This window comes from Oryx dammah, unplaced genomic scaffold (genome assembly GCF_014754425.2).
Source record: "Oryx dammah isolate SB20612 unplaced genomic scaffold, SCBI_Odam_1.1 HiC_scaffold_10, whole genome shotgun sequence".
NCBI classification, from domain to species: Eukaryota; Metazoa; Chordata; class Mammalia; order Artiodactyla; family Bovidae; genus Oryx; species Oryx dammah.
Window position 1 is genome coordinate 49151110 of NW_024070194.1, and position 14325 is coordinate 49165434.

A 14325-nucleotide genomic window follows, 5' to 3' on the forward strand; every position below is an offset into this window, starting at 1 on the left:
ACTCTCTTGCTTTTTTGATGATCCAGCAGATGTTGGCAATTTGATCTCTGGTTCTTCTGCCTTTTCTAAAACCAGCTTGAACATCTGAAGTTCACAGTTCACATATTGCTGAAGCCTGGCTTGGAGAATTTTGAGCATTACTTTACTAGCATGTGAGATGAGTGCAACTTTGGCATTGCCTTTCTTTGGGATTGGAGTGAAAACTGACCGTTTCCAGTCCTGTGGCCACTGCTGAGTTTTCCAAATTTGCTGACATACTGAGTGCAGCACTTTCACAGCATCATCATTTTAGGATTTGAAATAGCTCAACTGGAATGCCATAACCTCCACTAGCTTGTTTATAGTGATGTTTCCTAAGGCCCACTTGACTTCACATTCCAGGATGTCTGGCTCTAGATGAGTGATCACACCATTATCATTATCTGGATCATGAAGATCTTCTTTGTACCGTTCTTCTATGTATTCTTGCCACCTCTTCTTAATATCTTCTTCTTCTGTTAGGTCTGTACCGTCTCTGTCCTTTATTGCCCATCTTTGCATGAAATGTTCCCTTGGCATCTCTATTTTCTTGAAGAGATCTCTAGTCTTTCCCATTCTATTGTTTTCCTCTATTTCTTTGCATTGATCATTGAGGAAGGCTTTCTTATCTCTCCTTGCTATTCTTTGGAACTCTGCATTCAAATGGGCATATCTTTCCTTTCCTCCTTTGCTTTTTGCTTCTCTTCTTTTCATAGCTATTTGTAACATCTCCTCAGGCAGCCAGTTTGCTTTTTTGCATTTCTTTTACTTGAGGATGGTCTTAATCCCTGTTTTCTGTACAATGTCATAAACCTCCATCCATAGTTCATCAGGCACTCTATCAGATCTAGTCCCTTAAATCTATTTCTCACTTCCACTATAGAATCATAAGGGATTTAGGTTATACCTGAATGGTCTAGTGGTTTTCCCCACTTTCTTCAATTTAAGTCTGAATTTGGCAAGAAGGAGTTCATGATCTGAGCCACAGTCAGCTCCCAGTCTTGTTTCTGCTGACTGTATAGAGCTTCTCCATCTTTAGCTGCAAAGAATATAATCATCTGATTTCAGTGTTGGCCATCTCGTGATGTCCATGTGCAAAGTCCTCTCTTGTGTCGTAGGAAGAGGGTGTTTGCTATTATCACTGCCTTTTCTCCAAGGCCAAATTTGCCTGTTACTCCAAGGTGTTTCTTGACTTCCTACTTTTGCATTCCAGTGCCCTATAATGAAAGGACATCTTTTTTGGGTGTTAGTTCTAAAAGGTCTTGTAGGTCTTCATAGAACAGTTCAACTTCAGCTTCTTGAGCATTACTAGTCAGGGCAAAGACTTGGATTACTGTGATATTGAATGGTTTGCCTTGGAAACGAACAAAGATCATTCTGTCATTTTTGAGACTGCAGCCAAGTACTGCATTTCAGACTTTTGTTGACCATGATGGCTACTCCACTTCTTCTAAGGGATTCCTGCCCACAGTAGCAGATATAATGGTCATCTGAGTTCAATTCAACCATTCCAGTCCATTTTAGTTCGCTGATTCCTAGAATGTTGACATTCACCCTTGCCATCTCCTGTTTGACCACTTCCAATTTGCCTTGATTCATGGACCTAACATTCCAGGTTCCTATCAAATATTGCTCTTTAAAGCATCGGACCTTGCTTCTATCACCAGTCACATCCACAACTGGGTGTTGTTTTTGCTTTGGCTCCATCCCTTCACTCTTTCTAGATTTATTTCTCCCCTGTTTCCAGTAGCATATTGGGCACCAACTGACCTGGGGAGTTCATCTTTCAGTGTCCTATCTTTTTGCCTTTTCATACTGTTCATGGGGTTCTCAAGACAAGAATACTGAAGTGGTTTGCCATTCCTTTCTCCAGTGGACCACATTCTGAGATTGATACATTAGAATGCAGTTGGGAGCTAACAGTTTTGCAGTATAAGAGCTCAGTAAAAGAATGCTGTCTGTAGGAGAATTATAGGTACAGAAGGGAGTTATGGTTTAATTCTCTTCCATCTACATACTGTTTTTTTGCTTAATTCTCTCTAAGAATTTCTTCTTGGGAGTTCTTCTGGAGTAACAACTTAGTTAACCAGTCACCAAAGCTTAGTCTCTACCAGACTTATTAATTATTATTCATTAGTGATTATATGGAAAAAAAATCATGCCTCAAGATTTTGATTTCTAAGCAACCAAATATGAAATGAAACAAAATTAAGTGCTACTTATCTATCTAAATTATTAAATGTAGTCAAACATTTAAAATATTAAGTACACAAATTAGTATCCAGCTAATTACTGTAGATGTTTAATACATATATGTTGATGGTAAAATGCAAAAAGAAACCATAATAAGTAGAATTTTAAGAATTATATTAAATGCCTAGTATACACCATCACTGGGTGAGACACATGATTTTCTACAAGAAATAATTTCCATATACTTACATTGGTACTCTTAACATAGTAGTGAAAGTACTGGTCGCTCAGTCATGTCTGACTCTTTGTGACTCCACAGACTGTACCCCAAAAGACTCCATGGACTTCCATGGACTTCTCCAGGCAAGAATACTGGAGTGGGTAGCCACTGCCTTCTCCAGGGGGTCTTCCCAACCCAGGGATAGAAACTGGATCTCATACATTGCAGATTTTTTACCATTTGAACCACTAGGGAAGCCTGTTAATTTTGTGTAGGTAAATATAAATTTTAAAAGGAATCACAGTAAGTTACCTAGGATGCTATATTTCACCTGGTCAGTGTGAGAGTGACTTCTGTTGTCATCAAATACAAGAGCTGACCACCACTCCTCCTCTGCTTGGAGCTACCTGATACAAATAACCGTCAGCCTGCTCTCCAGGGCTGCCCAGGTGGTACTAGTTGTAAAGAACCTGCCTGCCAATGCAGGAGATGTAAGACATGCATATTCAATCCCTGGGTCAGGAAGATCACCTGGACGAAGGCATGGCAACCCACTCCAGTATTCTTGCCTGGAGAATCTCATGAACAGAGGAACCTGGAGGGTTACAGTCCATGTCACAAAGAGTTGGATACAACTGAAGCAACTTAGCATGCACCCAACAGCCTGCTCTCCCAGAGCCTGAACTTAAAAAATGACAAAGCATGAGCCATCAACAGGCCACTGTAGACACAATTCTACTTTATACTATGTCTAATGTTCTTAAGGAAGCTAACTGCAACTGTGGTTTAAAAAAATAATAATAATCACATCAACTCAGCATAGTTAAAATTCAATGAGCTCCAACACGAGAGAGCACTCTTTTACTTTTAAACTTGTGGCGGGTTCCTGTTTAGAGTTCTGGTGGACTTTTTATTCAGATCAATTTTGCTGCTGAAAGCTAAAAAAGCTAAACAAAATATAATTGTACATGTTGTAGCAGAAAAGCTCGGAAATTAATCATGAAATCTAAAATGGTGTAAATTTATATAATCTTTCATGGCTTGAATTTGAAATACGCATATTAGGAAGTAATACAACTATGGTAAATGTGTGTAGGTTATAGTATGCCCTGAAAGAGACTCATGGAAATAAGATACCTATTTTTGTGTGTATTGTTCAAATTCCTGTTTCCACATTGTTCCACATATAAGAGATGTAATCTATAATTCTGCTCATGACAAATATCACCAGATCCTCTTTCTCAGACAAAAAAATATAACTCAATGTTAAACAGGATCAGCAGAGAAACTCAAACTTACTACAATGTGCGGAACTTTGGCACAATTCACTGAAATCAGTGGAAACCTGCCTAAATACTTCACACAACCCCTCCATGGTCCTCTATTATGCAAGCTGCAACATTTCAGGCCAACTCCTTTATTTCACTTGTGAGCCCTGTCAACACTGAGGTAATAGAACTGGAAAAACTCATCACTCCACCATGATATTCAAATATCAAATTGTATTTCATTTGGCAATAATTACACAGTTGCCAAATAAAACTAATGCAAATATAGTACACTAGGCAAGGTTTCGAGTCATTCTTTTCTTGAAACAGACTCCTGGGGAGCCTCAAATTGATTCTGCGATTGCTGAGGCATTCCTTCTCTCCTCTGACCCCTTCCCGCCCCATCCCTCACGCATGTTCCAGGATGAACTCATCGGCATGCATTTCTGCATTTATCCTCCTCTAGTTGTATTCCCGCAGGTCCTTCCTCACACTCTGCGCCTCCAGAGGAGAGCTATGTTTTATTCATTTCTGAACTCCTCACACCTAGCCAATGTTCTGCATATAAAGTCATCCCTAATATATACTCCATGGCAGGGACTAGAGATAGAGGAGAATACAGACCTCACCTTCTGGAACCTCACAGAAAGGGAATATGGGATAGGGGCTGCCTGAACAGAAACAAGTAATGAAAGGCCAGTTAGCCTGTGTTCCTTTCTCCTATTGCCATTCAAGGCTTGTTATTGTTGTTCAGTTGCTAAGTCCTGTCCAATTCTTTGAGATGCCATGAACTACAGCACACCAGGTTTCCCTGTCCTTCACTATCTCTCAGAGTTTGCTCAAACTCCTGTACAATGAGTGACGCCATCTAACAATCTCAACCTCTGTCACCCCTTCTCCTCCTGCCCTCAATCTTTTTTTCCCAGCATCAGGGTCTTTTTCAGTGAGTTGGCTCTTTGCATTAGGTGGCCAAAGTACTAGAGATTCAGCATCAGCATCACTCCTTTCAATGAATATTCTGGGTTGATTTCCTTTAGGATTGACTGGTTTGATCTCCTTGCTGTCCAAGGGACTCTCACGAGTCTTCTCCAGCACCACAGTTGGAAAGCATCAATTCTTCAGCACTCAGCCTTCTTTATGGGCCAACTCTCACATTCATACATGACTACAGGAAAAACCATAGCTTTGACTTTATGAATCTTTGTCATCAAAGTGATGTCTCTCCTTTTTAATACTCTGTCTAGATTTGTCATAGGTTTTCTTCCAAGGTATAAGTGTCTTTTATGATTTCAAGGCTGCAGTCACCATCCACAGTGATTTTGGAGCCCAAGAAAATAAAGCCTGTTACTGTTTCCACTTTTTCCCCATCTACTTGCCATGAAGTGATGGGACTGGATGCCATGACCTTAGTTTTTTGAATGTTGAGTTTTAAGCAGGGTTTTTCACTCTCCTCTTTCACCCTCATCTAGAGGCTCTTCAGTTCCTTTTCACTTTCTGCCATTAGATTGGTTCAGTTCAGTTCAGTCACTCATTCATGTCCAACTCTTTGCGACCCCATGGACCACAGCACACCAGGCCTCCCTGTCCATCACCAACTCCCAGAGTTTACTCAAACTCATGTCCATTGAGTCACTGATGCCATCCAACCATCTCATCCTCTGTATCATCTGGTTATTTGAGGTTGTTGATATTTCTCCTGGCAATCTTGATCCCAGCATGTGATTCATCCAATCTGGCATTTTGCATGATGTACTCTGCATATAAGCTAAATAAACAGGGTGACAACATAGAGCCTTGATGTACTCCTTTCCCAATTTTGAACCAGTCCATTGTTCCACATCAGGTTCTAACTGCTTCTTCTTGACCTGCATACAGGTTTCTTGGAAGACAGGTAAGGTGGTCTGGTATTTCCATCTCTGAGAATTTTTCAGTTTATTGTGATCCACACAGTCAAAGGATTTAGCATAGACAATGAAGCAGAAGTAGTTGTTTTTCTGGAATTCACCTGCTTCTATGATCAGACGGATGTTGGCAATTTCATCTCTGGTTCCTGTTTCTTCTAAATCCAGCTTGCACATCTGGGAGTTCTTAGTTCACATACTACTGAAGCCCAGCTTGAAGGATTTGGAATATTACCTTGCTAGCATATGAGCACAATTGTACAGTAGTTTGAATGTTCTTTGGCACTGCCCTTCTTTGGGACTGGAATGAAAACTGACCTTTTCCAGTGCTGTGGCCGCTACTGAGTTTTACAAATTTGCTCGTATATTGAGCACAGCACTTTAACAGCTTCATAATTTTAGGATTTGAAATAGCTCAGCTGGAATTTCATCACCTCCACTAGCTTTGTTTGTAGTAAGGCTTCCTAAAGCCCACTTGACTTCACACTGCAGGATGTTTGGCTCTAGGTGAGCAATCACACCATCGTGGTCATCCAGGTCATTAAGACCCTTTTTTATAGTTCCTCTGTGTATTCTTTTTTTTGAAGTAAACTCAATTTTTATTTTTCTATATAATACATGGATATAAGCATAAAATCTCCTTAAAGAGCTTGCAACCCTGAGGCGATGTCCTTGGGTATATAAAGTATACAGCAATAGCAAATGAAATCTGAGCTCCAGGAATGAAAATGGACTTCAGAAACATAATTTAATATTTATGCGATTGCACACATACCAGTAGTATTCTATGCCTCATCTAGTCTCTGAATCCAATTACATCAACTGCCTTGCAGTTTGCACACTGGACAGCCTGACTCCCTACATATATTTCATCATACACAATGCCTCCTTTCCAATCGAAATTTAATAAATTAACATGGGACTTACAGGTAGGGGTTTATATATGGTGAGTGCACTGCCAGAAAGCATAAACCGGTTTTTGACTGTAGCATCTGCCCACATAAAAACTTTGGCCCTCAGAGGGAACTTGATGCCATCTGACTATAGTGGGGGGGAGGGGCGGCCCTTGATGGTCACCTGGTATCCTCCAGAGGTGAGGTTTTTCATAATAATCTGAGGGCTGCATCAAGGGTCCTCTGTGTATTCTTATTACCTCTTCTTAATCTCTTTTGCTTCTGTTAGCTCCTTACTGTTTCTGTCCTTTACAGTGCCCATCTCCCTTGGTGGTGGTGGTTGTTGTTCAGTCACTCAGTTGTGTCTGACTCTTTTTGACCCCATGGACTGCAGCATGCCAGGCTTCCGTCCTTTGGTATCTCTAATTTTCTTGAAGCGATCACTAGTCTCTCCCATTCTATTGTTTTCGTCTGTTTCTTTGCATTGTTCACTGTAAGAAGGCTTTCATATCTCTCCTTGCTATTCTCTGGTACTCTGCATTCAGTTGGTATATCTTTCCCTTTCTCCTTTGCTTTTCATTTCTCTTTTCTCAGCTATTTCTAAGGCCTCCTAAGATAACTACTTTGCCTTCTTGCATTTCTTTTTCCTGGGGATAGTTTTGGTCACTGCCTCCTGTACAATGTTATAAACCTCTGTCCATGGTTCTTCAGGCACTCTGTCTACCAGATCTAATCCCTTGAATCTATTCATCACCTCCACTGTATGATCACAAGGGATTTGATTTAGGTCATACCTGAATGGTCTAGTGGTTGTCCCTACTTTATTCAACTTATAAGCCTGAATTTTGTAATAAGGAGTTCATGATCTGAGCCACAGTCATGTCCAGGTCTTGTTTTTGCTAACTGTATAGAGCTTCTCCATCTTCGGCTGCAAAGAATATAATTAATCTGACTTTGGTATTGACCATCTGGTGATGTCCATGGGTAGTGCTGTCTCGTGTTGTTGGAAGAGCTGTCTCGTGCTATGACCAGTGCATTCTCTTGGCAAAACTCTGTTAGCCTTTGCCCTGCTTCATTTTACTCCAAGGCCTAACTTGCCTGTTTCTCCAGGTAACTTTTTTTTTTCAGAGTTCTGCCCACCAGAGAGTAAAAACTTAATTGTTTTTTTTTTTGCATTTTCTTAATATAAATTTATTTTAATTGGAGGCTAATTACAATATTGTAATGGTTTTGCCATACACTCACATGGATATGCCATGGGTGTACATGTGTTCCCCATCCTGAACCCCCCTCCCACCTCTCTCCCCATCCCATCCCTCTAGGTCATCCCAGTGCACCAGCCCTGAGGACCCTGTCTCATGAATCAAACCTGGACTGGCAATCCTTTTCACATATGATAATATACATATTTCAATGCCATTCTCCCCAAATCATCCCACCCTCGCCCTCTCCCACAGTCCAAAAGACTGTTCTATACATCTGTGTCTCTTTTACTGTCTCGCATGTGGGGTTATCGTTACCACCTTTCTAAATTCCATATATATGCGTTAGTATACTGTATTGGTGTTTTTCTTTCTGGCTTACTTCACTCCGTAAAATAGGCTCCAGTTTCATCCACCTCATTAGAACTGATTCAAATGTATTTTTAATGGCTGAGTAATACTCCATTGTGTATATGTACCACAGCTTTCTTATCCATTCATCTGCTGATGGACATCTAGGTTGCTTCCACGTCCTGGCTATTGTAAACAGTGCTGCAATGAACACTGGGGTACATGTGTCTCTTTCAATTCTGGTTTCCTTGGTGTGTATGCCCAGCAGTAGGCTTGCTGGGTCATATGGCAGTTCTATTTCCAGTTTTTTAAGGAATCTCTACATTGTTCTCCATAGTGGCTGTACTAGTTTGCATTCCCACCAACAGTGTAAGAGGGTTCCCTTTTCTCCACACCTTCTCCTCTCCAGATACCTCTTAACTTCCTACTTTTGCATCCTAACCCCCTATGATGAAAAGGACATCTTTTTTTGATGTTAGTTTTAGAAAGCCTTAAAGATCTTCACAGAATCAAAACCATTCAACTTCAGCTTCTTCGGCATTAATGGTTGGGGCATAGCTTTGGATTAACGTGATGTTGAATTACTGTGATGTTGAATCAAGACAATGAGGAACAAAAGCAGGCTTTCTTTTCAGAAATACAAATGTATGTCTTCACCCTGACCATTCCTCTGAGTTCCATATTCCTACATTCAAGAGCCTGTTCAATGTGTCAATCTAGTGGGAGTTAAAGGGATGAATTGCACGGATTCTGAAACAAGATTGCCTGGGTCTGAATCCCAGCTCCATCACTCCCAAGCTAGGAGACGGCAGGCTTCTTTTGTGGCTCCTCCACACACACACAACTGTCATAAGAATTATATGGATTCACATGTGTAAAAGTGCTTAAAACCAGCGAAGCACACAGTTCACACTGACATGGAGCTTACTGCTATTACCAGCACTGGGATTGCTGTTACTATGTCTGCATGCATGTGCATGCTATGTCACTTCAGTTGTGTCCAACTCTTTGCAACACTCTGGACTGTAGCCCTCCAGGCTCCTCTGTCCATGGGATTCTCCAGGCAAGAATACTGGAGTGGGTTGCCATCTCATCCTCCAGGAGACCCTCCCAATCCAGGAAATCAAACCCACATCTCTTACATTTCCTGCACTGGCAGGAGGGTTCTTTACCACAAGTGCCACCTGGGAAGCCTGTTACTATGTCTATGGAGCATCTATAGCTTGTCCAAAACAGAATTCATGGTTGTCCCCCAAACCCCTTCCTCCCTTCTCAGGAAACAGCACCACTGTCCCTCCAGCTGTTTCAGCCTAAAACCAGAGAAATCATTACTTCTTCTTCTTCTCACACTCCAACTTCTAGCATCAAAAGTATACTATGACTTTGACCATATACCATCATCTCACCAACTATCTCCCCTAGCCCAAACCCCTGCCATCTCTCCCCAGGCAACAGTAAGAGACTCCCATCTCCCCACTTTCAATACTCCCCACTCCACAACCCTACTGCTAATTCTCCCTCCAAGAAAACTGCAATTAGATGCTATCCCCTTCATGCAAGGCTCCCTGTAGTTTCCCATCACATTCAGAGTAGCTTCTTCACACACCCCTGCCCCCTTAGCCCACAAGGGTCCCCCTAGTTGCTGGCCCTACAGTATCACTTACCACCACCTTCTCCCTGCCTTGCCTTGTTCTAAACACTCTCCCCTTGCTACACCTTGGCCACCTCAGGCTTGCTTCCAGCTCAGACCACTGCTGTCGCAAGACAGTACCATACAATCCTCTGAAGTCTGAACTCTGAGGTCGAGTTACTCACATTCAAATACTGTCCCTATCACATTTTAGCTCTGTCTGCGAGCACATGTGCTCAGTCATTCAGCTGTGTCTGACTCTTTGAGACCCCATGGATTGTAGCCCCCCAGGCTCCACTGTCCATGGAATTTTCCAGGCAAGAATACTGGAATGGGTTTCCACTTCCTACTCTAAGGGATCTTCCCAATCCAAGCTTAGAACCCATATCTCCTGCATTGGCAAGTGGGTTCTTTATCACTGAGTCACCTGGGAAGCCATGAGCGTAGCCTTAACATTTCTGTGCACCGGAATCCTCATCTATAACAAAAAATGGAGATATGAATACACATCTCAGGTTGTAAAAGTATATAATTTAGTGTTTAGAAGAATGCCTCACATAGATAGCTCTAGGTTAGGGTTTACTGCTACGATTATGCCTGCCTAAAAATTTCTTACCTCAGGTTCTTCCTCTCACTTCCATCAATTCAAAGCCATCTCCTCTGAAATGTATTCCCTGATGGACCCCATGTCAAACCACCTGCCCTGTACTGCCACTGTTGTTCTTATCTTCCTTGACTTCACTGCACTTACCACCATCTGAAATAACATTATGTACTTATTCTTTGATGTCTGATACCCTCCTGGACCATGAGCTCCACCAGGTTGGCGACTTCGTGTATTTGCTGCTCTATTTATAGTTCTGACTCAGAACCTGACTTTGAAAGTACACATCTCCTATCCAGGTTAGTGGACCAGCTGGAGTTTCTTAATAACAATACTCAGCCAGTCTTTCATTTTTCATGATCGCATCTGATCCTCAGAAAACAAACAGTACATATACTATCATCTCCCATTTTAGGGAGAAAAAGAAAGTTCCCAGCTTGGGTGACTTCTCTTTGGACACACAGTTAGTAACTATCAGAAACAAAAATCAGAACCCTTGCTTTCTAAGGCTCTTCAAACTAGGATGGATGGGTATTGGGCCCCTGAGCTGAATTTACAGAAATATTTGTATTCAATTTCCTGAATAAATACACCCTAGGGGCGCTCAATATTCTTCCTTTCAAAGTTCTTAACAAACACTTGCTCCTGAATTTGAGAAATTTCATAGTATAGCACTAACTCATCAAAAATGCACCAACCTCTGACAAGCCAAGAAACTCAAGCAGTAACATATGATGAGGTGATATTCCAAACTGACAGAACAACCCCTAAAACACAGTGTGTCTGTTGTTGAGTATACTGTGCTCATTCCAAGACGCTCAGTTTTCTCTACAAAACCAGACAAGGGGGCGTTTTAATTGCTGAGAACATTGTGATACTGATACCAGTGATGTCTTGACTCGTATCCACCAAGCTCAGAGTTCAGGTCTGTGGTCTGGTTCAAGTGTTGTCTGTGATGGGCAGAAGGAGAAGGCAAAATTTTGAAAATATTCCCTACCTACAAGGCCTCTGTCAGACGGCCGCTGGTCACCACATTCTCAGAATAACCGATTGTCTTAAGTTTTCTCCTGGCAAGGTTACCTCTCACAACGCTCCCGGCCCTGGGAGATGCCCATTAGGGCGGTCAGGGTCGCTATGCCTCCATTTTACACAAAAAGGAAACTGAGGCAGCAAGTGGCCATCCCTGCAGCTCGCCCTCAGCTATCTGGAAGCTGCCGGGACCCCAAAGGAAGCCCAGATATGCGGGGGTCTTTGCAGGAACCCTGCACCGCTGACTCAACATGTCAAACTCCAGGGCAAATGGAATTCAGTCCTCTCTACGAGGAAGAAAGAAAAAAGGCTCTTCCCTTGGACTCCCCGTTCTCTGGCCTCTACTCCGGTCCCAAGGGAGACCGTGCGAGTCTCCCCGGGCACTGCCTCGCCTGCTCGCACTGCCGCCCCGCCCGCCACGGAGTGCGCGCTCCCGCCCCGGGCGGGTACCTGTCCCGTCACCGCGTTCGGCGGCTCCCCGGACCGCCCCAGGGGCGGAAACCAAGGCCACCACCGACTCCTGGGGTGCGAACAGCTCGGGGAGCCCCGGAGGCCCAAGCAGCTTCAGGAATCCTCAGAAACTTACAGTTTTCCTACCGCGTACGCGTCACGGCGAGGTGACGTCAGAGGACCCGGCGCCTGGGCAGGTCAGGCCTCGGGGCACCGCCTCCCGCGCGCCGGCGGGAGACACGCCCCTTCCTCAACGGCCCCGCCCAGCCGCGGGGCCAGGGGCGCGGAGCAGGCGCAGACGGCCAGCGTGGCTGCCTCCTGGAGGACTTCCCAAACCAGGTTGCCGAGGGCGGGGGCTGCTTGAGATAGCTGTGCTCTAGTGGGGCCGGGGTATGGGCAACAATGGGAGTGGGCAAAGACCCACAGCAAACAGGGTGTCACCAAGGGGCTGGGGCTGGACGCCAGAGTTGTGAGGTAAATTTTCCACAGACTTTGCCTTTCTTCTCTCACGTGTTCGTTAAAAGTTCTCCACGTGCGGAAGCAGCCATTTGCTCTCCATCAGGTGCTGCGGTTCCCTTCGCTGGGAGGGCTCAGGTCTCCCACCAGCCCTTGCTCCTATGCTGCCCCGCCCCGACTCCGCCCCACATGGTAGGTCCCGCCCATGCCCAGTATGCTCCTCCCGAACCGGACCACCCCCTCCACTTGGCCCCGCCCCCTAGGGGGTCCGCCCTTCCGGCTCCTGCTGGAGGCAGGACCGGTGCCCCGCGACCCCGCCTTGTCCTGGCGGCTGTTCTAACGTTTTCCTTGAGTTTTTAGTCTTTCCTCTTCCTACTAGATTTCCAACTTTTGCACAGGTTCCACTATATTAGCTTTAGCAGACGATGATCTGTATAAACAAAATATTTACGCGTCTTCACTCGTGTAAAGTTTCCACCTCCTCCTCACCTGGTGACATTTTCCTGCGCCAGCCCGGGTCTCTGCTCCTATTTTATGCTCTTTTCTGGTTAAAAGATGGCTTAGTCAAAGGAAAACTGAAGGCTCGAAGAACCGACAGCAATATATTAAACATTTATTTCTGGCTTGTAGGATTTTTCTATTAGTCTTACAGTTAGGAAAAAAATAACACTTTATCCTAAAAAGTGACTCAACTACGTCTTGGGGAGAAATAAAGAGTGGGGAAAAGAGGTCTTGGAAGTAGACGCCAAGGAGGAAGTACTGAAGAGAGAAAGGATCACTTTTTAAAACTTGGAATCACGACAAATAGAACAAGCATGGAATTTTGCCAGACAGCTCCAGTGTAAATAAAACCTGAAACAATGGTTTGTTTACACTCTCATTGAAAATACTGTAGTATTTTTATAGGAAAGAGTGATGACGATGACAAGGACTGAAAGCCTTTAACTCTTGACATCTGGGCTGGTTAAAAATAAACGTATTATTCAGAAAAAATACACTTGAGTAATTAAAGTTTAGGAAAGTTTCTGGCTTGGATATTATTTATATGGTTTACCGTACTATATCATACAAAGTTTTAATTGGGCTTCCCTGGTAGCTCAGACAGTAGAGACTGCCTGCAATGCAGGAGGAGGGACCCAGGTTCGATCCCTGGATCAGGAAGATCCCCTGGAGAAGGAAATGGCAACTCACTCCAGTATTCTTGCCTGGAGAATTCCATGAACAGAGGAGCGTGGCCGGCTGTAGTTCATGTGGTCAAGAGTCAGAGAGGACTAAGGGACTAACACAAATTTTAATGATCACTATCATAAGATGAAAGAAATTTATAACGTTTGTAGATAAGGTTTTTGTTCTGTGGAGCAGCGTTATAGCACTTTTCAAAATTCTGCATATTAGAAAAAAGTCTAAAACAAATTCTACACATTGAAAAAATAGCAATATTTGTATTTTTCCTTGTTAAACAACAATTTAAGAAAACTTTCAGTTGTTAATTTCTTTAATTACATGCTTATAAGACCTGCCTCTTGAGAAACCTATATGCAGGTCAGGAAGCAACAGTTAAAACTGGACATGGAACAACAGACTGGTTCCAAATAGGAAAAGGAGTACATCAAGGCTTTATATTGTCAGCCTGCTTATTTAACTTATATGCAGAGTACGTCATGAGAAACGCTGGGCTGGAAGAAGCACAAGCTGGGATCAAGATTGCCAGGAGAAATCTCAATAACCTCAGATATGCAGATGACACCACCCTTACGGCAGAAAGTCAAGAGGAACTAAAAGCCTCTTGATGAAAGTAAAAGAGGAGAATGAAAAAGTTGGCTTAAAGCCCAACATTCAGAAAACGAAGATGATGGCATCTGGTCCCATCACTTCATGGGAAATAGATGGGGAAACAGTGGAAACAATGTCAGACTTTATTTTGGGGGGGCTCCAAAATCACTGCAGATGGTGACTGCAGCCATGAAATTAAAAGATGCTTACTCCTTGAAAGAAAGGTTATGACCAACCTAGATAGCATATTGAAAAGCAGACAGCTTACTTTGCCAATAAAGGTCCGTCTAGTCAAGGCTATGGGTTTTCCAGTAGTCATGTATGGATGTGAGAGTTG

The 14325-nt window shown here is 43.2% G+C and overlaps 1 protein-coding gene across 7 annotated transcripts in view; it reads right to left on the reverse strand.

Moving 5' to 3' along the window:
- The window catches only part of ZNF438 (zinc finger protein 438), a 187801-nt gene extending 175844 nt beyond the window's left edge, over nt 1-11957 (reverse strand). For 3 of the 7 annotated variants that reach the window (XM_040248069.1, XM_040248065.1, XM_040248064.1), the window contains exon 1: nt 11165-11236. The gene's annotated coding sequence lies outside the window, so the exon portion shown is untranslated. Of the gene's footprint in view, nt 1-10978; nt 11237-11895 lie in introns of those variants that run through there. The other 4 variants (XM_040248070.1, XM_040248068.1, XM_040248067.1 and 1 more) reach the window with 3 other exon arrangements.
- Between the last annotated feature and the right edge of the window lie 2368 nt (nt 11958-14325).